The sequence below is a fragment of the Lemur catta genome, chromosome X, assembly GCF_020740605.2.
Source record: "Lemur catta isolate mLemCat1 chromosome X, mLemCat1.pri, whole genome shotgun sequence".
In the NCBI taxonomy this organism is placed as follows: domain Eukaryota; kingdom Metazoa; phylum Chordata; class Mammalia; order Primates; family Lemuridae; genus Lemur; species Lemur catta.
In genome coordinates, this window is record NC_059155.1 from 31,791,792 (window position 1) to 31,818,951 (window position 27,160).

The 27,160-nt window shown below is 39.1% G+C and overlaps 1 long non-coding RNA gene across 2 annotated transcripts in view; it reads left to right on the plus strand.

Annotated features, from left to right (window-relative positions):
• Positions 1–26,586, plus strand: part of LOC123628121 — a 48,923-nt gene extending 22,337 nt beyond the window's left edge. For both annotated transcript variants that reach the window (XR_006731595.1, XR_006731594.1), the window contains exons 2-4: positions 17,156–17,225; positions 20,516–20,585; positions 26,450–26,586. This is a non-coding gene — a long non-coding RNA (uncharacterized LOC123628121). The remainder of the gene's footprint in view (positions 1–17,155; positions 17,226–20,515; positions 20,586–26,449) is intronic.
• Positions 26,587–27,160: the final 574 nt, after the last annotated feature.

The following is a 27,160-nucleotide window of genomic DNA, read 5'->3' on the forward strand; positions in this document are numbered from 1 at the left end:
TGATTGGATTAAAAGAAAGAGCACAATAGTTTCTGTAACTTATTACAGCGTAAGGTATTATTATTACAGTATTACACTGCATTATTACCACATATGAACCATTATAGTATAATAATAATTATTATTATCATCATATATGTGCTGTTCATCTGAGTTACATACAAATCTGACCTAAAGATGTTCTCAGGAACATATCTTGTCCGTAACCCAGGGACTGCCTGTATTTTTCTCTGTGCCTACTTCTTAATTTTTTACTGAATATGATTCCTTGTAGGCCTGACAAGATGTCCTTCGTCAGGGAGTTGAGCAAAGCACGACCTCCAGAATACTTGCCTCTTTTAGTGCCACTCTTCTGTATAAGAGATGATCTCAGTATATGACACCTTAGAGAAAATGTTGAGCAGTCCATGGAAAAAAGCATTAGCATTTTGATCTTCTCTCTTCTGTTCTCTCTTCTAAATCTATTTTATTAGAATATTTGCATAAGTGTGTGTGCATGAGCGCCCACGGGCTTGTTGGTATGACTTTAGAATTCTACATAGTGTGGGGATCTCCTTGGGTTTTGAGTTTTTTCCTTCTATCATACTTTTCCCAGGCCTAGTATTATCAGGCCATCTTCACGGGTCATGAAATATCCTTCTCATGATGGGAATTTGTGTCACTCAGAAATTGGCTTACAGATTTTTTCTTCACCATAAAAAGTGACCTTTTTCTTTTCCATATACAAACAGAGCTATGCACAACTTTCAGAGAAACAGATTCCTATATCCAAAGCTGAGAGGTATACCTTGGTTTCTTGATTTTAAATGTAAAACTTGCTTTAATATTTCAAACATTCAGACATATATAAAGTTAATACTTTATGGCATGATCTTAGGAAAATAACTCCAGAAAGGTAGACACAATGAATAGTTACGTTGGAAGATTTTTCTTGTTCATATTCACTCTCCAGATCCATATATATTTATGTATTCAACTTACAGTAATCATACATGGAATAAGCAGAGAAAGACTTTATTTTCCCCGTTTTCTTTTATTAGTAAACTAGGATGGTTTGGTCCCAAAGATCCAATAATTTGCTTTAACCCTTCATCAAAGGTGTAGGATATTGTTCCTGATCAGGACACAGAGAATGGGACTCAGTCTTCACAAGGACTTAAGAAGACTACTTGGTGTAGCTGAACCATGTGAGATTCAATCTATTCAAGAATAGGTCCTTTGCCCTTCCCCACTGTCCAACATTGCAAAGAAAAACTCAATGAACCTACTTGTCCCTACTCTCTTTTCTCCTATGGGAACGTGGCCCTGTGATCACTTTTGAAAGGCAGAGTCTTTTGGACAAAAAGTATGCTCATGTGAAAGGTTAATTGATGCACACAAATTGCCCTCCAAAGAGTTAAACCAGTTGACAATGCTTCCCATCTCGTAAGAACTTGTCCAATTCTGCAAAGGATCACACAAATTAGGTAATATCAGTGGTTCCGTGTTCAGCAGCTCACTCAGGGATACGCTGGTGAGGGGAGAATAATGGAGAATTTGTTGAATTGTAATTTACTTGAATATTGGTGAATTTGAGAACCTCTGCCAATGGACTTTTTCCATGACCTGTTTTTCTTCTGATTAGTTTGTGCCTGGTTTCTTTCTCCCTTTCTTGCTGAACTGTTTTTCTTTAACTTTTTCATTTTGGAACAGCTGATGATCTGTGATGGATGTCAGTGGTTGAAAGGCAGTAAACACTGACAACAGTTGCTTGTGGTTTTTTCTTTTGCTTTTCTTAACTACATCAGAAACATTGAAATTCAGCTAGGAGCTATTGCCTTAGACTTCTATCCACCGTCAGGCCATTTGGCGTCTATGAAGTACAGCTGAGGTGAGGTGAGGTGAGGTGAACACAACGTTACTGGGCCTGAGGAATCCCTGAGCTGATGCCACCTCTAGTGTCATCCACAATTCCGTCTCCATACATTTGTCTACCCTACTTCAAGCATATGACCAAGTCAAAAAGTGGCTCCAAGGCAGGTACCTTAACTTATCTGGTTCAGGCTTTCTCTTTTGGTTTTATCTGAATCATGTCAACAGGTCAGCAGCCACCTTTCCCCTTCACAAGGTACTGGGATCATGAAGGCATACTTTGCCAAATGTCTCCGAGACACTCCTGAGAGCTAACGACACTCTTTTGTCAATCGTCAGTTGTTGCCTCTCAGCTCTGCCTGCACTCTTCAATATATGTTCTAAGATGAACAGTGAGAATTTTCCCCCCCTGCACGCTGAACTCTGACTCTGCTGCCAAATGGGGCCCAGGCCCCCATGTGCTAGAATACTGTGTCCCAGACTGTTTTCCTCTACCCCATGAAACAAGGGCAGGAGGCAAATGACCAGAAGCCCTGCGCTTGGTGGTGAATTGATTCCTCTAGTTCCGCCCACACTGGGAGGACACGGAAGCTCCGCCTCCAGGACTTTCTGCGCGTGTATTTCCCGTCAGCTGCCTGCTCATTCCTGGCCACTCGCTACCTACCTTCTACAACTATATCACGCCTTTGTCCACAGCTCCTGAAGGCCAGGAGAGATGAAGGCAAGGGCATCGTGCGGGGGGCCAGGGGCTTCTCAGCCTCCCCGCAGGTCCAATCTTCCTCGGCTTCCAGGTCCCTGGGAGGAAATACCCACGGCTTAGTGCTTCATCAGGCGACTTCTTCACCATGGCAGTAATGCTTCAGAAATGTCAACCAGCCCTGCCCTCCCTCCCTCCCTGCCAGGCCCTCTCCTCCCGCCCTTCCTGTCTGAAAAAAAGTGCTAACAAAACACAAAGGCACCAGGAAACAAAACTGCTTCACATCTTGCCCAGCTTGAGGAAATCTGCTTACACCCCTGTAACTTTGCCTTTGCTTTCTATTTCCATCTAAAATCAAAATGAAGCCTAAACCACCCGCCCTCATCATGCAGCTTCTTTTCAAGCATTACATTTTCAGGAGACCTTTGGCTGCACAGTTCAGCTCTTCTTCACTCAACATTAGTTCTTCAGCATTTTCCCAACTTATCAAGTTGACTTTTAAGGACAAGTCCCAGGATTCCAGGACTAAATGGGAGAAGAATGTGCTGGAAATTCCAGGCCTGGAGAAGGCCAACTCTAGTCACCTGGCCTCATGGTCCTTGACATGGCTTCCAAGCTTCCGAAAGAGTCTCCCTCCATTTTCTAGGAGACACTAGTCCTTTCGTGGAAGGTTGTTATTTGGCTCAATTCCTGAGATTCTTTTCTTATGGCCTATATAGCTCTTACTGGTTTATGACACATCCTACAAGGGGTACCAAAGGTACCGTTATGTTTATTCTTTAAATCAAATAATTGTGTACATTGATTATTTTTTCCCATGTTTCTATCACTTCCATTGAAAGAGGAGCTAATTTCTGCTTCTCTATTTTAGAACAGATATAAGATTATACTGTTTCTGGTGAATCTTAGGACATATTTTTGGACCTTACTAAGATTTCAGTCACATTCATGTCTGTATTTTGAATTTTCAAGTTGTTTCCAATGTTTCCAATTCTTGTTGAATTGACTCTTTTATGCAATTTTCCTCTTTATCCCCTGGTTATAATCCTTGTTCTAAAGTCTACTTTGTTTGAGATTAATAGAGGCACTATGGCTTTCTTTTGATTAGCATTTGCTTAGTATATATTTTTTCATCATTGTACATTTAACATATGTATATCTTTATAGTTAAAGTAGATTTTCTGGAACCAGAATATAGTTGGCTCTCACTTTTGTTATCCAATCTGAAAAGCTGAAAATCTGTCTTTTAGAGTGTTTAGATCACTTACATTGAATGTAATTATTGATACAGTAGCATTTGAATCTGTCACTTTGCTGGTTGTTCTCTATTTGTTCCACTTTTCATCTTGTCTAAAATTCTACTGGATCAACTGAGTATTTTTTTTTTTATGATTCCAGTTTTATCACTACTATTGATTCAATACTTATACGTCTTTTTAAAATTTCTATGTGGTTGACTCAGGGTTTAAAAATATATACAGAGAATTAATCTCAGTCTGATATCAAATAATATACTGTTTGTCATCCAGTATGAGAACCTTATTACAATGTACCCTAAATTATTCCTTTCCATCTTTTCTGCTGTCATCATACCTCTTAATTTGATATATGCTACTATTTTTCCTCTAAACAGCCAAATATTTTTTAGAACAATTAAAAGGTTAAAAAATGTCATTCATGTTTACCTTCCTTTTAACCAGTTTTATAAATCTTCATTTTGGTGTCAATCCCTGCTTTCTGCCTGGTATCACATTCCTTTTGCTCCTTTTTCCTGAAGAGCATTCTTTAATATTTATTATAGTCAATGTCTGATGATAATAAATTCTCATAGTTTTTGTCTAAAATAGTACTTTTCCTTATTTTGAAAGACAGTTTGGATGGTAAAAAATTTTGAGTTGAATGTTGTTTTGTTTTGTTTTCCAACATTGTAAATCAAGAAGTAACTCCATTTCCTTATAACCTTCAATAATATATGACTGGAAGTCTGCTGTAAATCTTATTTTTGTTCCTCTCCATCTTGTCTTCTGGGTCCAGCAGCCCTCTAGATTTTCTCTTCATCTTTGGTTTTTAAGAGTTTGAGTATTGATGTGTTTTTGAATGTATGTGTGTGAATGTGGGCATCTAATCTACTTGGGGAGGGTTTCTAAGTTTATTAGATCTATTTTTTTTATTATTTCTAAAAAATTATTTTTTAGAAGTCTTTTATTATTTCTAAAATATTATCCACTATTATCTTAAAAATATTTCCTTTTCTCCTCTCCTCTTGTGAGACATTACTATGTGTTAGACCATTTGATATTGTCCTACAGTTTTCACTGTTTTGTACTGCTCCCCTCCCCCAGCTCTCTTTTTCTCATTTTGCTTCAGTTTACGTAATTTCTACTGACCTTTCTCAACTATTTTGAGTACACTGATGAACCCACTGAAAGTATACTGCACTTCTATTACTGTGTTCTATTTGTAGCACTTCCATTTGACACTTCCTTATAGTTTCTTTCTCCCTTCTGAAAGGCATTATGCCTTCTCTCTGAACCTGTGCCTGAGAAAAGGTCTCTCTATTCAGGTTCTCACACACCCGCCAGTGGCATACTGCTACTTCTTGTTACTTGATGCTTGTAGGTGGTAGGGGTTCTCTGTTGTCCTCTCATAGCCTCCATCTCAGGCAGATCCTGTGTCCCTGGGTGTCAGGAAATGGGTGGTCAGTGATCCTGTCCCCTCCCCTGGAATAGGAGACCTCTATTACTCTGGAGAGTTTCTAACCCCTTCCCCAGGGGTAGAGGTTTTTTAATTTTCCCTTCCCCAAGCTGCAGTAGGTTTTCGTCTGGGCCTGGCTACAACAAGGTTTGCTGTTCTTTTTCCAGTGGTTTAAAGCTTTTGGTCTTTAGGAGAGAAGGGTGAAGACAGGGCTTGTGCCTTTCCCAAAGTAGTGGTTGCTGCCTTCCTCCAGCCTCCAGCACTGAGGGAGGCTTTCTTCAGTCTATTGGCCTGCCCCTGATTTTTCTCTTGAGTCCCCAGTAAAAGTCCAGGGCTCCCAGCTGAATCCTCATCTTCTTTTATGGTGTATCTGTCTTATTCCTGTCTTCTGCCATATACGAGCTCGTACTTTCAACTTGGCTCTCCTTGGAGGTAATAGTCTTTGCTTAAGATTTCAGGCTAAATGTTTACTTTGATTCCTCAGCTCTCTTCAACTCTCTGATTCAAGACAGGTTATAATTTTTCATCAGATTATCCAGTGTTTTTTGTTGTTTTAGGATGGAAATAGCACTTTTTATGGCTTTCTATATCTTAGCCAGAGCCGGAAGTCTCCAGCTGCTTCTTGAACAGCTTAAAACCAGAATCTTTCATACTTCAGTACCATATCTTATACCGGGAGAAACCCCTGGATCAGGTGAAAGAAATTATTAAGCCTGTGTGTGTGTGTGTGTGTGTGTGTGTGTGTGTGTTTGATTTAAATCAGGTTGTTTTTCTACGTTTCCTTCTGTTGGATCAGGACTAATTTTTCTCTCCTTGGTATTCATTTATCATTTCTCAATTTTCTTCCAGCTCCTAAATAAAATTGATGTTATCTCCTCTTAATTTTTCTGTCTTGTAAATTTATACCTTTTAGAAAAATCTCTTTGCTTCCACCTTGGAAGGGAATCAGGAGAAACCAAAATTAGATGTCCATGTTCAATCTGCCACTCTACCTGGAAATCAAGGTTTCCTTATCATTGTATCACGAGTACTTACCTATGTCATTTAATACCGCTTATGAGTCTGATAATTTTTTAATCCCTTTTTACTGGAAATTGCTTTACCCTTTGCCAAAATTGCACATGCAATATAGGCATAATGAAAATAATTAATAAAGTAAGTTATGGAGCAACACTTAAAGGATGCCCTCGACCACATTATCCTAATACAAGCACAGAGGGGTTTAATTTGCTCTACTTTTTTCTTACATATTATCTTTGTGAGTACGTTACATGTATATCACATGTGGGAGAATCTTCAACTTAAATGCCTGTATCACAGTCACTTTTGACATCATGAACTTTTCATAATGTCCTTAGTCTTTAGAGACCCAATTTCTTTTAAATGCAAAGCTTAATTTTTAAACCTGTTAGAAACAGACAATTTAGGCATGAAATAAATAAATATGCATTTTAAAAACTGACTCTTGTTATTGATGATAATAACCTGGAATTTTATTTTTAAATATATTAAAACAATAGATGTTTCTCAATTTTTAATTTTTTTGCTTTCTTTTATTTTTCTAACCTTGCATGGTAGGTATCAATTTTGAAAAAGCATACTTTCATGTGAAAAATATTTTTTAAAATAGAGGAATGATCACCTGTTCCTAAACTGTATATGGTTGTATGGCAAATTCTATTTGTACTTCGGTGTTTATTATCTCAGATCTCAAAATATGTATAGGCATTCACATATTCCTTTAATCAATATTTATCTAGTTCCTGCCAAGTTCCAGACATTTTCTAAGCCTTGGGTATAAAAGACTAAATAGAATTACTTAATTGTGCACATATATTTACACATACACATGTATTTATACGTGTATATATACCTGTATTTTTTTAAATTATGTATAACTTAATATGTGTACATATGTAATACACATAAATAGATATATAACAAGTATGCATGCACAGATACAAGTATGTGCAAATATTGGTACATATATTTATAAACTAGTGTATACATAAGCACAATGTTGACAATTACTGCTCCATAAACACTAGTAAATTTGAGTACTTTTTCATTTATTTAATAAATAGTTGGAATTCCTCTTTTGTGACCTGGGTATTTAATTCCTTTACACATTTTGCCTTTGGTTTAAATACAACAGAAACAGAAATTGTTACATATTTTCTGTCACTGGAAGCTCACATCTAAGCACAAGACTAAATCGTCTTCAACTACTCTAAGAGGTCAAATGCTGACAGAGTGAGGACAGTAGAAGAGGGGCACCAGAATGGTTCTCAGTTTTGCAGCGAATCTCAAGTAATCCTAGACATTCTTCACCAAGTTGGGCACAAGAAGTATGGATTTGAGAATATTCAGCACCAAAACAATGGCCATCTTGTCAGGCTTACTAGGTTTCTTCGTCTGGAACTCTTTATAAAGCACTGACAGAGAAGAACAATTGTTAAGTATGAGGAGCACTGCTAGGCTTCAAGGACCTCAGCATCCTCTGGGAGAACGTCTAAGAGATAAGCACCCCTCACCCTCCTCCTCCAACCTCACCAAGAGAACTGAGACAGGCGTAGAGCCTTTGCCTTAGGCATGAGAAAGCAGATGCAAGTCACTGTCTTTGCTGCCCTTGGGCCCAGAGAATCCTTTCTGGCCTTCCTCACATTTTTTTGCCTCCTTTGTGCCTGCCTCTCGATATGGCTGTTCTTGGCTTAGTAGGGTGGCCCCCAATGCTTCCCCATTTGTTCTCCTTGCTCAAGGCAATGGGGTCCAGACTTTTGTTGTGTACGAAATCCCCCAGCAAGCACACATGCTGGTCTATCACCTCAAAGTAGCCTGTTTTGTGCATTGCGATGGATGGAGCCCAGGTTCTATGGCTCCAGGACAAAGTGAACTGGCCTGTACCATCCTCTGAGGGACAGGGACAGGAAACAAGGGGCCACATGTCCTGCACTGGGCTCTGGGCGGTTTCCTCAACCAAAGCCCCACCCAACAACTTCCTGTGCCTGGACTTCCGGGCAGCCGCTGGCTCCGTTCTGCCCTCAGTAGCAATCTCCTATACCTGGACGTCGCCTTTGTTATACCAGTATTAATCCTCTACCCAGAGCTCCTGGAATAACTCAAGAGAAGCCAGACAGGCCCAGTTTGGGGCCAGGGCCTGCTCAGCCTCTCCGCTGAACGGACCCTTCTAAACCGAAAGTCCTCACAGGAATGAAGCGATACGGCATACAGCGTTTTCAAACTATTTCCGCACGATGGCAGTAGTGCTCCATATAGGCTAACCAGTACTGCGCCCTAGGCCCTCTTCTCCCGCCCATCCTGCCGTCAAGAAATGAAAGCGCCAGGAAATATGGTAGCCTTACATTTTGCCCAGCTTGAGGAAACTTGATCAGGCTGCTGCACTTTTGCCTTTGGTTTCCATCTGAAACTAAACTGAGACCTAAATCCACCACTCTTACCAGGCCTATTCTCTATTTAAGAATTAAATTTCCAAAAGGCCTTGCCTTACCAGTTTTGTTCTTGTTCATTCAGCGTTACATTTCCAGCATTTTCCCAAGTTATCAAGTTGTCTGCTTCTAGGGTGCAAGTCTCAGGAATCCAGGCCTAAACAGAAAAAGAAAATGCTGGAAACCCAAGGCTAGGAGAATATCACTAAATACCAATCCACATGTCCTTGCGTGGCTCATCCATCTCTCAGGCTCCCAAGGAATTCCACATTTTCTGGATGAAGACCTAGGCCCTAAGTGTTGAATTGTTGGCACCCATTTGGCTAGAGTCTTAAGAGAAGCACCCAGAGAGTTCTCATCACTATATGCCATACAGTGCCCTACGTGGCAGGATATATAATTCCAATCAGAGGATACCCAAGAGTTTTGTCTTGTTATTTCATTTACCATTAAAAGACAAGCATTTTCTCATGTCATTAAACGGCCTTCGATTGCTTCCTATGACTGTATTTGGTATTTGCGTGTGTGGGGGGTGTGTGTGTGTGTGTGTGTGTGTATGTGTGTATTATCATTTATCTCTTAAGAGATAAGCCTTAAAACCATCTTCTCATTAGTAACTAAGACAGAATGTTTGCCAAGGATTTGGAAATAACCATGCACTGATAAAGAGTAAAGCACTGTCATAAAACCTATTAAGACCGGGGTAGAGTGAGTGCCGTGGCGTCAGCCTAGCTCACGGCGACCTTAAACTCCTGGGCTCTAGTGATCCTCCTGCCTCAGCCTCCCAAGTAGCTGGGACTACAGGCATGTGCCACCATGCCCGGCTAATTTTTTCTGTATATTTTTACCTGTCCAGCTAATTCCTTTCTATTTTTTTAGTAGAGACAGGGTCTCGCTCTTGCTCAGGTTGGTTTCAAACTCCTGAGCTCAAACGATTCATCCGCCTCAGCCTCCCAGAGTGCTAGGATTACAGGCATGAGCCACCGCGCCCGGCCTACTCCTTTCAATACACATAAAATGTTATATTTATGTCCATACACAACAATCAATTTATATTGAATTTAATATATAAAATTATAAATATTAAAATTGAATGTTTGTACATTACAGTTTGCATAGGAAATTGTCACTCCTGATTTTGGGGCAATTCGACAATATTATATAAAATTTTTAAGTGTTCATTTTTACTAAATAAATCATGAAAAATGCTTTTTATTGCCCCATTTATTATATATTTTATATGTAGTATCTATAACATGCTACACATTATATACACATGTATATGCACATTTATTTCACTTTAATTACATTTTGATTCATACTGGGTGTAGTTTTATACAAAGTCTTCTGTACCACCTTATGTAAATTGCATGCTTCCATATCAACATATATTTTCCCTAGCTGGAAATTTCTTTATACTATATTCTAGAAAGGAGTTTCTCTTCCAAGGAATTATAAAAGTAACACTCGCTGTTGACAACCTTTTCACATTTTAAGAATTGAAATTCTTAAAATTTATTAAATTTTATTTAATACATAATTAAAATTTATTAAATTTCACAATTGAAGAAATTATAAAGCCAAAATAAATGATATCTCAATCAAAACTAGAAGAAATAACCTTTAAAATTCTTTGCCATACATTCTTATATCTTCCCTATCCATATATAGTTTTAACCTAAAGTCCCAGTTACCTTGTACCTCAAGTGTTCAGACATGCTTTCCTCACATTATATAGTCTGAGGTCTTTGAGAACACCATTAACTACTCCTTAGAATATGCAATATTTTTAATGTTGCCTCTCTCTATATTTTTACATTTCTTACAACTAAAGCATACTTGTTTACAAAATAACCAGACACATTAGCCATGTATAAAGAAGTACACTGAGTTCACAAGTTACACTCAATCAAGCAGACAAGGATTTTTAAAAAAACATGGGTGTCTTGAATCTACCTGTTTTCTGTGATCAGTTAGAGATATAAATATATTAGGTCTTAAAGAGATCAAGTTTTCACCAATAATTTCTTCTGCACCTATTTGTTCTGGGTTGTTTCTCACATTACAGATATATTATCAGCTTCTTGAAAAATCTATCAAGAATACACAATCTATCAAGAAAAAATAGAAACACTTTATCTCAAATCCCACTTTTCCCAGGAGTCCAATGTTAGCAGCTTAATGAATATATTGGTTTAAATATTGTAACGGTGATATATAACTGTTCATGATAACTGATGCTATTTAACTTAATAGATTTAGCCTAGGCTGGGCGTGGTGGCTCACGCCTGTAATCCTAGCACTCTGGGAGGCTGAGGCGGGAGGATTGCTTGAGGTCAGGACTTCAAAACCAGCCTGAGCAAGAGTGAGACGCTGTTTCTACTAAAAAATAGAAAGAAATTAGACACCCTGGTTCTACTAAAAAATAGAAAGAAATTCAGCCGGACAACTAAAAATATATAGAAAAAAAAATTAGCTGGGCATGGTGGTGCATGCCTGTAGTCCCAGCTACTCCAGAGACTGTGACAAAAGGATTGCTTGAGCCCTGGAGTTTGAGGTTGCCGCGAGCTGGGCTGGCACCATGGCCCTCTAGCCCAGGCAACAGAGTGAGACTCTGTCTCAAGAAAAAAAAAAATAGATTTAGCCTAAATCTCATCAATATATTCCCCATATTCCCGAGTACAATGCTAAGAAACACACAGAGTAAACATTTCCATTTCTTTTCTTCAGATCCATCCTGGTCACACTACACATGGAGTTTGATGCCCTGAATTCTTGACTCAACATTGGGCAGTGGGCACTTTCTAATAGGATTAACTATACATGGGGAGCATGATGGTTTTTATGGTTAAATTTCATAGCATTCTTCTGTTAATCAAATCATAAAACATATATCTGGAAAAGAATCAGTAAATGGAACAAATACATAGCAGTAAAGAAATGATAATCTTAAGAAATGTAATAGATAATTCATTGATGTTTGATCTATTGCATTCTGCTCTTTTATATTTATTCTTGAATTGTATATGTGTGGGCATATGGGGACAGGTTGTCAGGATTTATCGGTATGAATTTTTACTTCCATGATAGATGTAAAATATCCTTGTAACTTGAGTTGCTTCCTTCTATCATAGTTTTCTCAGGTCCTAAACCACAGAAGCCTTGTCATGTCATTAAATATGGTTCAGAAAGCTCGATTTTCTGTCAAGTAGAATTTGGAAACAGCATTGTTTGCATAAAAATTAAAAGTAGAATCTTTATATCTTGCATGTATATAGAAATGAACATGTTTTAAAGCAAAATACATCTTGACTATATTATTTTCTCAATTATATATTGGGATGATGTTTGTTTCCTGATCTTTTCTAAATTTCAAACGTAAGCCTTTCTCATTTTAAACATTTCAAGACTTCAGACAAGTATAAGTAAAACTTGAAGGCGAGCCATTGGAAACATCACTCTAGAAAGTTATACAGTTAGTTACTTGGTTGGGAACTTTCCAGATAATTCCTTGCTGCCTATTCACTTTTTTGAATCCATATTTTTATGTGTTAAACTTGAATTAACCATGTATGTAAGAGATAGAGAAAGACAGACTTTATTTTTCATTTCAATTTTTTTATATTAGCCAACTAGAATGGTTTGATCCTAAAGCTACAACATTTTGCATTTTCTTCCCTAAATCAAAGGTGTAGACAGCTCCCCTAATAAGGACTCGGAGAACAGATTTCAATCTTTCCAAAGGCTTAAAAAGACTATCTGCTATAGCTGAACTGAATCTGGAAGATGGACTCTTTTCTTCTTCCCACCGCCACCCTTGCAAAAGAAATTTCAATGATCCTCTTTAGCCCCACATCTCTACTTTCCTGTGGAAGTGTAGCTCTGTGATCACTTTGGAAAGGCAGTCTCTGGACAAAGGGTACGCCCATGTGAAATGTCAACTGATGTTGACCAACTGACCTTTGAAAAGGTGAACCAATTAACAATGCTTCTCATCTGGTAGGACCTTGTCCAATTCTACAAATCATTACACAAACAGTGATATCAATGGCTTCATGCTCAAGTGACTTGCTCAAGGTTATGATGAAGAGTGAGGGGTATTATGGAAGAACTTACTGAATTGCAATTCACTTCAGTAGTGGTGAATTTGAGACTCTCTAATCATAGAGAGGGGTGACTTAGCCCTTTGCCACATTTCTGGCTGGGTGGTTTTCCCTTTAACTTTTCATTTTGAAACAGCTTTTGACAGTATTTAGAGTTAGCAATAGTTACAGTCTCTTGTTAGTGGTCCTGGTGCCATGCTTGAATTCCTGGGGCTTAGCAAGGTGCTGTTGCTTTGTGCTCCCATCCGCTCCCTGGCCAGATGCAATCTCTTAATGTAAGTCAAAATGTGTGTGAATACAACATTCTTGAGCATGAGGCATTCCAGGGCTAGGGCTACCTCTTTGTCACCTACAGTTCTAACTGCAGATATGGTACACTGTCTTCACACATCTGGTTTCCCTAGTCTAGCATATGGTCAAGTTAAACTATTACCACACAGCAGGCAGTTTAACTCATCTGATACAAGGTTTCTCTCTGTCACCTGCTTAGCTGAAGTAGGCTCAAAAGGTCAGAGGTCATCGTATATCTTCATAGGTTACTTGAGACCATTGAGACATGCTTTCTCAAATGTCTCCAAACCCTCCTTGGCTGATCTCAACCGATAACATCCTCAAGGACAGCTAGACCCAGGCAAGGATACCAGAAGAGCCAGTTTCCCCAGAAATCCCACGGTCCTTGTAATATTTGCTAGACACTTCCTGGCAGATGTTATAACTCCACCTGGGTAAGCAGAGTTCAGGTGGTGATCATATATTACAGAAGAGCACTAGAATAACATTCCTTCCTCCTCTACAAGTGGTCAGCCACTGACAATCACATGCAGTCAATCCTATGAAATTTTGGGCTTTTCTTGTTATGCTATACGCAAGTATTCCGGGGGTCCTAATGTGCTCAACTTCCCAAAGGAGGATATCTTGTCAGGCCTACAAGGAATTTTCATCAGGAAAAAGGCTAAGAAGCAGGCATAGGGAATAATACTTGCTAATGTAAATGAACAGTTAGGTCCCAAGGCTCAAGGGCCTCATCTTCCTTAGCGGAAGGCTAACAGCTAAAGAACCTATTTCTGTCCCCTCATGAGAGCTAAGAACAGGTCCCTCTAAATGGGTAGACCTTCACAGTGGGCCCTAGAAAAAAAGCTGCACAGTCACTGTAACTGCTACCTCCTTGGCTCAGAAAATACCTCCAGGCCTTCTGGGTGTGTACATCTGCACTGCTATTGATGCTCTGGAACTTACTGGCTTGGCACAGTGACACACACTGCTTCTCTTTTGCGTGTCCCTGAGAACTACAGCAAGCACACCAGATGTCACTTAAAATTAGACTTTTCCCCTGCACCCTAATGCTGGTGACACTTTGTACCAGTCCAATGCCTCATTGTTTAAGGGGCAGGACCAGGAGACAAATGTCCCGAAGTCCCCCCAGATAGGAGCTGAGTGATTTGTTCTAGCCCCACCCTCACTGGGTGAATACCTGAGCCCACTCAGTCCCGGCCACCCCACTCATCAGCTTCTTCCCCAGGATACTGCCTTTCTCCACAGCTCCTGGAAGGCTTCAGATTTGAAGTGAAGGAGGCCTGCTCATGGCTAAGGTCCACTGATCCTCAAAAAAAGAACTAACCTTTCCCAACTGCTAAATCTTGGGGAAATTCTCCCCCAACAACTGAGATTTGTCAAACTACTTCCTCTTGATGGCAGTATTGCTCTGGAAAAACTGGTTAGCCCTGCTACCCTCCCCCTTACCCCAAGTCCATTCAATCTCAGACAAAGGAGCCAGGAAAAAAAAGCTGTCTGCCCTGTTTGGGGGAATCTGCTCATTCTGAGACACTTTTGCTCCTGGGTTTTCTCTGAACTCAAACTGAGGCCTGTACCACCCAGCTTCATCAGCCATGCTTTGTTTGCAAGCATTCCATGTCTACCAAGGCTTTGTAGGTCTGCTCTTCTTCATTCAGCCTTGATCCCCAACATTTTCCCAAGTTATTTGCTTCAGTGGGCAATTCTTAGGGATGTAGGACTAAGAAAGTGAAGAAAATAATAGAGATCAGGGCCCACAGAAGAGCAAACAAATCTAGGCACCAGGCCATGTTGTGATAAGTAGAGGGTAAATTCTGGTCTCTCCAGTTAGGCAGAAGGCCAGAGTCCACCCCAGATGCAGAGAAAAGAAAGAAGGTCTCATGAGTGATTATTCATAGTGTTGATGATTATCTGCTAGCCTAGTACAATGGGTAAATAATCTGAACTGACCTAAGGCAGGTCCTAGGTCCAACGGAAGGGGGAGACGATTTAACAAATACTGCCCAGCTATATGAAGCTAAATTTTACAATGCTTATTTAGGTTACAGGAAATAGTACTTTGTTCTAGCTAATACTGTCTGCTTCTATAAACCTGCTTACTTCTTACTCAATTGTTTAAAATAATTAATCACATAAGACCGGAGGGTCTTTAAATAATCTCGTGACCTTAAAAGTAAAAATTATTGCCTAAGATGTGCCAAGGTGTGTTTGTTTAATGTTCCATATGGTACAATGGTAAAAAATATATCAATTATCACAAAACCCATACTCAGGGCCACACTCCGAACTCGGTAAAATTCCCTGCCAGAGAACGCACCACTGGCCAGCTAATAGAGACTCCCTAAATTTCAATCAGTCTTTCACAGTTAACTTTCTCACTCTGGTCCATAACAATGTGACTTGTCTCACTGCCAGGTTCCCTGGAAGGCCTCCATTTCCTGACCTGGGCACTAGGCTTTGTGTGTTGAGCTGGGAGCAGCCATGGCTGGAACCCTAATAGGAGGGTCCAGATGGCTCTCAAGTCTGAATTTCATACAATGTCCCTGTTGGGGTAACACATACACTGAAACTTATAAAATTCCAATCAAAGGGACGTGATTTCGTCCCAAGGTTTCATCATTTAACATTGGAACACAAGTATATTCCCAGGCAGGTCACTATGTTACCTTTAATGGCTTCCTATGACTTTATCAGGTATCTGTGCCACTGCTTCAGTCTTGGGGATAGGTCTTATAGTATTTTCTCCTAAATAATTAAGACACGGTGCTTACAAAGAATTCAGAAAGTAACCATGTACTGACCAGGATTAAAAGTGCTATCATAAAATCTTGTATTAAGAACTCATAACTTTTGGCATATTTACTCCCATTCTTTCAACACACACACATAGTTCTATATTTACGGTAATAGACTACAATAAACTTATATTTAAGTTGGAGTTACACATGCATCATGGTTTAGATCCAAAGTTCTCATTTCTGCTTCCTGGGTAATTGAAATTATTATGAAACATTTGCAAGAACTGGATTTTAGACAATAAAACATTTACATAGAGCTCCTTGATTGGCCCATTCATCAAAGAACATCAGATTCTCACTTAATTTTTTTTAACAATTTGCACACAGGACAGAATACCTACAAGGCCACCACTCAGGTATCTTAATTGTGATACCTGCCTTACCTAATACGATGCTGACAAATATGTACTCTAAAACTAACACTGGAACAGGCAGTACAAGCTTATTCCTTAGAGCATTTTTCTTTCTTTTATACTTACCAAAATTGATACTAAATTTTTGTCTTAAAATTGTCTTTAAAAATTATAAAGAAAGAACACGGGATTCAATAGGTGAATGTTGAAATTGGTATCTCTCAAATTCAGTCACCTGAATGACTTTGAGGCAGATACATTGACACACTTTACATGCAGCTTTCATTAAGGTCTCCTTATATAAACATAAATACAAATACAGACATAAATATGGCCACTGAGAATTTCACGTTGAAACACATACTCACTATAACGCTCACCATGATTGTGAATATGTAACTTCTAAAAATGTTTACCCATACATAAATGGAGCTAATACATATACAATATATATGTTTGCGTCTCTTTAAACATAATTGGATGCATACTGAGAGTAGATTTGCACAAAGCCTTCAACACATTATATCATGTACATACTTGAATATCAACGTATATTTTTGAGTGTGTGGAAATTTTTTTGTATTTTACCCTAGAAGACCATTCTATTTCAAGAAATTACCAAAGTTATGCCCGCTGCTGGCAAAGTATTTAGATTTTAAGAAATTATAAGGTAGAAAATAAACGGTACCTTCATCACAGGAAGAAGAAATAAGCACTTAAAAATATCCCTGCCATGCATTCTTACATCTTCACTTTGCACATGTAATATATGCTTTTTAAAAATAATGTTCAAATTCCCTGTACTTTGAGTGTTAAAACAAGTTTTCCTCATTTGTAGTTTGAAGGCTTTTTAAACATTATTAAATATTCTTTGGAATACTGACAGGTTTTTAAATTTTGCCACCTGTTTTTGCATTTCTAGAAACCATCGTGCCTGTTTACAATGTACCTGCTACAACAGCGACGTATGAAGAGGTGAAGCGAGGTCACAGGTAATGCCATCTCCCGCAGATAAGGACTTGTAAAACGTGGGTTCATCTGCAATCCTCTTCATTTGTTTATGGTCCCCATCTGTTTGTGCGCTGTCTGCTCTCCTAGAGGAGTGCTAACCTTCTTGGTCTGGCTAGGAGGTTCCACTTCTCTTCAAGGCCCTCTCAGCTCCAAGTAATTTGGATGCACTGGAAACCTGCAGCAAGCACGTGGACTTGTGCTATAAGCCAACTGGTATTGTCCTGTCCTCTGCACTGGCTCTGCCAACTAAAAGGTTCCCAGGCGCCAGGGCTTGAGGGTACCACGTGTCAGCCTTTCCCAGGCTCTGATGGACACAGAGACAGACAAATGCCAACAGGCCCAGTACTTTGTTGGTTGGTGGCTTTCCCTAGTCCCGCCCACACTGGGAGGATAGGAAGACTCCACCCCACTCTTTCCTCTGCCTGGACTTCCTGCCACGTGCAGAAGTGAATTAGGCCTGCTCAGGGCTAGGGTCCACTGATCCTCAAAAAAGGCCTAACCTTTCCCAACTGCTAAAACTTGGGGAAATTCTCCCCCAACAACTGAGATTTGTCAAACTACTTCCTCTTGATGGCAGTATTGCTCTGGAAAAACTGGTTAGCCCTGCTACCCTCCCCCTTACCACAAGTCCTTCTACTCTGGCTGCCCATTCAATCTGAGACAAAGGAGCCAGGAAAAAAAAAAAAAACAGCAGTGTGCCCTGTTTGGGGGAATCTGCTCATTCTGAGACACTTTTGCTCCTGGGTTTTCTCTGAACACAAACTGAGGCCTGTACCACCCAGCTTCATCAGCCATGCTTTGTTTGCAAGCATTCCATGTCTACCAAGGCTTTGTAGGTCTGCTCTTCTTCATTCAGCCTTGAACCCCAACATTTTCCCAAGTTATTTGCTTCAGTGGGCAATTCTTAGGGATGTAGGATTAAGAAAGTGAAGAAAATAGTAAAGATAACGGCCCCCAGAAGAACAAAGAAATCTAGGCACCAGGCTATGTTGTGATAAGTAGACAGTAAATTCTGGTCTCTCCAGTTAGGTGGAAGCCCAGAGTCCAGCCCAGATGCAGAGAAAAGAAAGAAGGTCTCATGAGTGATTATTCACAGTGTTGATGATTATCTGCTAGCCTAGTACAATGGGTAAATAATCTGAAGTGACCTAAGACAGGTCCTAGGTCCAAGGGAAGGGGGAGTCGATTTAACAAATACTGCCCAGCTATATGAAGTTAAATTTTACAATGCTTATTTAGGTTACAGGAAATAGTACTTTGTTCTAGCTAATACTATCTGCTTCTATAAACCTGCTTACTTCTTACTCAATTGTTTAAAATAATTAATCACATAAGACCGGAGGGTCTTTAAATAATCTCATAACCTTAAAACTAAAAATTATTGCCTAAGATGTCCCAAGGTGTGTATGTTTAATGTTCCATATGGTACAATGGTAAAAAATATATCAATTATCACAAAACCCATGCTCAGGGCCACACTCCGAACTCGGTAAAATTCCCTGCCAGAGAACATGCCACTGGCCAGCTAATAGAGACTCCCTAAATTTCAATCAGTCTTTCACAGTTAACTTTCTCACTCTGGTCCATAACAATGTGACTTGTCTCACTGCCAGGTTCCCTGGAAGGCCTCCATTTCCTGACCTGGGCACTAGGCTTTGTGTGTTGAGCTGGGGGCAGCCATGGCTGGAACCCTAATAGGAGGGTCCAGATGGCTCTCAAGTCTGAATTTCATACAATGTCCCTGTTGGGGTAACACATACACTGAAACTTATAAAATTCCAATCAAAGGGACGTGATTTCGTCCCACGGTTTCATCATTTAACATTGGAACACAAGTATATTCCCAGGCAGGTCACTATGTGACCTTTAATGGCTTCCTATGACTTTATCAGGTATCTGTGCCACTGCTTCAGTCTTGGGGATAGGTCTTATAGCATTTTCTCCTAAATAATTAAGACACGGTGCTTACAAAGAATTCAGAAAGTAACCATGTACTGACCAGCATTAAAAGTGCTATCATAAAATCTTGTATTAAGAACTCATAACTTTTGGCATATTTACTCCCATTCTTTTAACACACACACATAGTTCTATATTTACGGTAATAGACTACAATAAACTTATATTTAAGTTGGAGTTACACATGCATCATGGTTTAGATCCAAAGTTCTCATTTCTGCTTCCTGGGTAATTGAAATTATTATGAAACATTTGCAAGAACTGGATTTTAGACAATAAAACATTTACATAGAGCTCCTTGATTGGCCCATTCATCAAAGAACATTAGATTCTCACTTAATTTTTTTTAACAATTTGCACACAGGACAGAATACCTACAAGGCCACCACTCAGGTATCTTAATTGTGATACCTGCCTTACCTAATACTATGCTGACAAATATGTACTCTAAAACTGACACTGGAACAGGCAGTACAAGCTTATTCCTTAGAGCATTTTTCTTTCTTTTATACTTACCAAAATTGATACTAAATTTTTGTCTTAAAATTGTCTTTAAAAATTATAAAGAAAGAACACGGGATTCAATACGTGAATGTTGAAATTGGTATCTCTCAAATTCAGTCACCTGAATGACTTTGAGGCAGATACATTCACACACTTTACATGCAGCTTTCATTAACGTCTCCTTATATAAACATAAATACAAATACAGACATAAATATGGCCACTGAGAATTTCACGTTGAAACACATACTCACTATAACGCTCACCATGATTGTGAATATGTAACTTCTAAAAATGTTTACCCATATATAAATGGAGCTAATACATATACAATATATATGTTTGCGTCTCTTTAAACATAATTGGATGCATACTGAGAGTAGATTTGCACAAAGCCTTCAACACATTATATCATGTGCATACTTGAATATCAACGTATATTTTTGAGTGTGTGGAAATTTTTTTGTATTTTACCCTAGAAGACCATTCTATTTCAAGAAATTACCAAAGTTATGCCCGCTGCTGGCAAAGTATTTAGATTTTAAGAAATTATAAGGTAGAAAATAAACGGTACCTTCATCACAGGAAGAAGAAATAAGCACTTAAAAATATCCCTGCCATGCATTCTTACATCTTCACTTTGCACATGTAATATATGCCTTTTAAAAATAATGTTCAAATTCCCTGTACTTTGAGTGTTAAAACAAGTTTTCCTCATTTGTAGTTTGAAGGCTTTTTAAACATTATTAAATATTCTTTGGAATACTGACAGGTTTTTAAATTTTGCCACCTGTTTTTGCATTTCTAGAAACCATCGTGCCTGTTTACAATGTACCTGCTACAACAGCGACGAATGAAGAGGTGAAGCGAGGTCACAGGTAATGCCATCTCCCGCAGATAAGGACTTGTAAAATGGGGGTTCATCTGCAATCCTCTTCATTTGTTTATGGCCCCTATCTGTTTGTGCGCTGTCTGCTCTCCTAGAGGAGTGCTAACCTTCTTGGTCTGGCTAGGAGGTTCCACTTCTCTTCAAGGCCCTCTCAGCTCCAAGTAATTTGGATGCACTGGAAACCTGCAGCAAGCACGTGGACTTGTGCTATAAGCCAACTGGTATTGTCCTGTCCTCTGCACTGGCTCTGCTAACCAAAAGGTTCCCCGGCGCCAGGGCTTGAGGGTACCACGTGTCAGCCTTTCCCAGGCTCTGATGGGCACAGAGACCGACAGTACTTTGTTGGTTGGTGGCTTTCCCTAGTCCCGCCCACACTGGGAGGATAGGAAGACTCCACCCCACTCTTTCCTCTGCCTGGACTTCCTGCCACGTGCAGATTTAGTCTTAGGTCCCCACTGCCCAGCTTCCACACGTGGACCCCACGTTTGTCCAGACCTTTAGATTGGCCTCATGAGGTGGAACTGAGATCCAGCTCTGGGCCGGAGCCAGCTGAGCCTTCTGACAAATTGGACCTTTCCAAATCAATCCCTCTCAGGGAGGAAGACTTGGGGCTTTTCCCAGCGTTTTCCTCACGATGGCAGTGTTGCTCGTGGAATTGTATCTAAGCTTGCCCACCAAGCCCTCTTCTCTGGCCTGTCTCATGTTAAAAAAAAAAAAAAAAATAGTGACCCAGAGACAAAGGCGCCAGGAACTACGGCTGACTTGCGTCTTCCCCAGTTTGAAGAAACCTTCTCACACTATTATGATTTTGCTTTTGGTTTCCATCAGAAATCTAGGGGTCTGTTCTTTTCCTTTTTTTTTTTTTCATTTTATTTGAGACAGAGTCTGTCTCTGTTGCCTGGGCTAGAGTGCCGTGGCGTCAGCCTAGATCACAGCAACCTCAAACTCCTGGGCTCAAGTGATCCTCCTGCCTCAGCCTCCCGAGTAGCTGGGACTACAGGCACGCGCCACCATGCCTGGCTCATTTTTTCTATATATATTTTTAGTTGTCCATATAATTTCTTTCTATTTTCTTATTAGAGACGGAGTCTCGCTCTTGCTCCGGCTGGTCTCGAACTCCCGAGCTCAAATGATTCACCCGCTTCGGCCTTCCAGAGTGCTAGGATTACAGGCGTGAGCCACCATGCCCGGCCTAGCGGTCTTTTCACTTCAAGAACTCAATTTGTACTTACCTAGGCTTTGCAGTTGTGCTTTTTGTTCACTCAGCATTTTATCTCCAGCATTTTCTCACCGTACTAAGTTGTCTTAAGATTATTTGGGGACAAACCTGAGGAATCCAGGCCTAGATGGAAAAGAAAATTGTTGCACCAAGGGCTGGGGAAAGAGTAAGTCTCGGGACCGATATATGCTGTTTATGACGTGGCTCACTTGCCGGGTTCCCCAGGAGTCCCACCACATTTTCTGGCCTGGGCACTAGGCCTCTGTGTTGAGGGAGAAGCAGGCATTTGTCTGGAACCCTAAGATAAGTGTCTAGATAGTTCTCCAGACTGTGCTGTACAATGCCCATTTGGAGTGATACACATACTCAAATACGTATAAATTCCAGTCACAGGAGACTGATACAGTCTCATGGTTTCTCTCATTTAAGATTGGAACACGGGCATGTTCCCATGTTATTGTATGACTGTCAGTGGCTTCCTATGACTTTATTGGGTATGTGCATGTCACGTAGAGATCAATCTTATAGCCTTTTCTCATAAACAATTAAGTAGTTAAGACATGGTACTTGCAAAGGATTCAGAAAATAACCATGTGCTGATCAAGAGTAAAGCATAAACACTATCTGTTAGTAGCACTGATAAACATTTCGATTCTGTTTCAACATACACATACAAACTCAATTTCAGTATACTCATGCACTCATTTCAATACATACGCCCAAACATCTATATTTAGCATCATATACAACAAGTTTACATTCATATGAGATTTATTAATATGGTGCGGTTTGGATCATACTTTCATTTCTATTTTCTGGGCAGTTTGTCATTATCATGAAAAATTTACAAGACGTAAATTTTTGGTAAATGAAACATTGACAAAGAGCTTCTTGGTTGCTACATTCACTAAAAATATTAGGATCTCACTGAAGAAATGTTCAGTTCATAAAATACTTATTTAACAACTGGAAATTTAATGCCTATGATGCCTCCTTTCAGGTATCATGATTTGAAGACCTATGTTTTCCAATTTTTATTATGCTTACATGTAGCTATACTCTAAAATAAATGTATCACAACTATATACACCACTCAGAAAATATAGGGTTTTCCCCTTCTCAAAATTTTAACCTACATTTTTTGTAAAATTTAATCTTATATTATTATTAAGAAATAGAACAACAGATCACATTACTATTTAAAGTTTGTGTCTATATCTCTGTAACACCGTGATCCAGATGTGTATTCTATCAAAGCTTCAAAGTGAATGCATTTACATTTTTATATTCATCTATAATCTTACCTTAATGTTTCCCTTTATTTATTTCCTAAAATTAGGTTTTGCAAATTTTTCATGATAATTACAAACTGCCAAGGAAACAGAAGTGAAAATATGATCCAAACCATGATATATGGACAAATCCCACGCTAATGTAAACTTGTATATGAAGCTAAATATCAAAGTTTAGCACACACACACGTATATACACATATACATACAAACTCACACACATGCATATATGGACAAAGAGGGGAAAGTTTAATTGCATTGTTAGTGAAATAACCCTCATGATTAAAAATATATGCTTTTTGACATGAATACACATATGGATAGAGATATATAGTCATGTGTCACTTAAGAACAAGGATGCTTTCTGAGAAATGCATTGTTGGGTGATTTTGTCATTGTGCAAACATGATAAAGCGTACTTACACAAACCTAGACAGTCTAACCTACTACACACCTAGGCTATATAGTATAGTTTATTGCTCATAGGCTACAAACCTGTACGGCATATTACTACACTGAATATTGTGGGCAATTGTAACACAGTAAGTGTTTGTGTATATAACCGTATCTACACATAGAAAAGGTACAGTAAAAATATGGTATTATAATCTTATGAGAGCACTGTCATATATACAATCCATCACTGACCTGAACATTGTTATGAGGTACATGACTGTACGCTAATGTGTATGTTTGTTTCTCTTTAAACATAATTGAATGAATACTAAAAGTAGTTTTGAACAAAATCTTCATCATTATTTTATACAATTTTCCATGTTCCCACATACATATTTGTATTTGGAGAACTTGAAATATTTTTATTCTACTCTGGGAAGAGCCTAATTATCCAAGAGATTTTAAAAAGTAATACCTGCTGCAGGTAAAGTGTTAAGATTTTGAGAACTCATAAGGCCGAAAGTAAATGGTGGGTCCATTCCAAGAAGAATAATCACTTTTATTTATTTATTTATTTATTTTTATTTCAGCTCATCATGGGGGTACATAAGTTTAGGTTATATACATTTTCCATGTCCCAGCCATCCCCCCGAGTCAGAGTCCCAAGCACGTCCGTTCTCATTCTCCAGACAGTGCGTCTGGTACTCATCATGTAGTCATACCTCCATCCCCTCCCCCCCTCACCTCCCCGGGTCTGCACCTTCACGCATGACCATTCCCCAGAGGGTGTGCAACGCACTCGTCATGTAGGCATACACCCATCCCCTCCCCCACCCCCCCATCCCAGTCTGATATCCAATTGGTATCCTTCCCCGATGTACATTTAGGTGATGATCAGGGAAACCAGTTTTGTGGTGAGTACATGTGATGCTTGTTTTTCCATTCTTTGGATACTTCACTTAGTATAATGGGTTCCAGCTCTCTCCAGGAGAACCAAAGAGATGTCGTATCATCGTTATTTCTTATAGCTGAGTAGTACTCCATGGTATACATATACCACAGTTTACTAATCTATTCGTGGATTGATGGGCACTTGGGTTGTTTCCACATCTTTGCGATTGTGAATTGTGCTGCTATAAACATTAGGGTACAGGTGTCTTTGTTAATGAATGACTTTTGTTCTTCTGGGTATATGCCGAATAATGGGATTCCTGGATCAAATGGTAGGTCTACTTGAATCTGTTTAAGGTATCTCCATATTGCTTTCCATAGGGGTTGCACTAGCTTGCATTCCCACCAACAGTGTATGAGTGTTCCTGTCTCTCGGCATCCACACCAACATGTGTTGTTTTGGGATTTTTTGATAAAGGCCATTCTCACCGGAGTTAAGTGGTATCTCATTGTGGTTTTGATTTGCATTTCCCTGATGATGAGGGATGTTGAGCATAAGAATAAACACTTTTAAAAATGTCATTCCAGGGCTGGGCACAGTGGCTCACGCCTGTAATCCTAGCACTCTGGGAGGCAGAGGCAGGCGGATTGCTCGAGGTCAGGAGTTCGAGACCAGCTTGAGCAAGAGCGAGACCCCCATCTCTACTAAAAATGGAAAGAAATTATCTGGCCAATTAAAAATATATAGAGAGAAAATTAGCTGGGCATGGTGGCGCATGCCTGTAGTCCCAGCTACTCGGGAGGCTGAGGCAGGAGGATCACTTGAGCCCAGGAGTTTGAGGTTGCTGTGAGCTAGGCTGACGACACAGCACTCACTCTAGCCCAGGCAACAGAGCAAGACTCTGTCTCAAAAAAAAAAAAATGTCATTCCACCTCTTACTTATATACATATAATAACATTAAAATTGTTTTCAGATTCCTTTGTGCCTTCTGTGTTAAACTATGTTTTCTGTACATATTGTAGCTGGAGAGCTTTCCACCCTTAATTAAGTATTCTTTGAAATACTATTTTTTAAAGAGTAGCCTCCTATTTTTGGAATTTTCCCAAATTAGACATGCTTCTTAACAATATGTCCAGGTACAACATCCATTTCTAAAAAAGTACAGCAAAATCACGGGTAACGCCACCTGAAACAGACAAGGCCTTGCAAAAGATGGTTGTATCTTCAACCACATTTCAGAGATATATGTTGCATATGTTCAAAGATAGAGATTCCTTAGGCCTCTGTCTTGTGGTCAACACAGGAACTTTTCACCGATAATTTCTTCTGCACATATTTGTTCTGGATTTGTTATTGAATTACAAATGTAATAAGCATTATGAAAAATCTTGCAGAATACACAAATCTATGAAAGACATATGGAAACACTTCATCCCAAGTCAACCTATCCCAAGGGAAACAGTATTGGCAACTTAACCGGTACATGTGTTCAAATGCTTTAAACAAGATGTACAACCACTTATGAGAACTGACATTATTTAACTAACTAAATAAATATAGCCTGAGCATCAGTAAACTCCCCTATTTGTTCACAAGGTGCTTGAAGCACACATACCTTCACCCACAAACACATTATTACTTATTTTCTTCATTTACCTCCTGGTTAAAACGTAGGTGGAGTTTTGTGCCATTGTTTCTTCACTCAGCTTGGATGATGGATACTTTCCAATAGCATAACTATTTATGATAGTACTTTATTTTTAAATCTCAGATAATTCCTTTCTTTTTCATGAATTCTTAAAGATAATATATGCATCTGGCAAAGAAAAGATAAACTGAGTAATTATAAAATAAGAAAGAGAAGATATTCTTGGATCATATAAACTCAATTGATATTTCAATTTATTGCATTCTGCCCCTTCTTCTGTGAGCAATGCATTTGCGTGTGTTTTTGTGCTTGTGTGCGGGGGTTTTGGGTGCAAATTTCAACTGACATGGTCTTATATGGAATTTTCTTGTGGTTTAAATTTGCCTTTTTTTATGCTTTTCTCAGGTCTTTTACAGCAAGGCCACTTCAACTATCATTAAATATGCCTAAGAAGACTGGATTTTATTCTCAGTAATTATTTGCTAAAAGCTTTTGTTTCCAAGACCTTAAAAGTAGGACATTTAATCATTCCAGCATGTATATACAAAGTGTGTCTCTTTTTATAGAAAAATAGAATCTAAAAATAAATGATGTTTAATAACTTGTACTTTATTAAATGTACATTCAGACCATGTTTCTTGTTTTCTGTGAATTTCAAGAGCAGCCCTTGCTTGTTATCAACATGTTATTCCTTAAGACAGGCGTAGTTAAAACACGGAGGTTCTATCTTGTATTCTAAGGTGAACCGTACTAGTGTTTCCTTAGAAGCCTTCCAGATGGTTTACTTAGTAATACTCATTCTTTAGAATCTGTTTGTTTTTATAGCTCTGTGTAATCACAGAACAGAAAACAGTGTTTCTTAGGAATAATCCTCATGACCTTGGTTTCAGCACTGGTTTCTTAAGGACACTAAAAGCACAGCCAACCAAAGAAAAACTAGATGAACTGGATGTCATTAAAAAAAAAATTGTGTTCCAAATGATGCCATCAAGAAAGAGAAAACGCAACCCACAGTATAGGAGAAAATATTTGCAAATCTTGTATCTGGCAAGGGACTTGTATCCATAATATAAAAATCTCTTATAACTCAATAATAAAAAGATTACTCAATTAGAA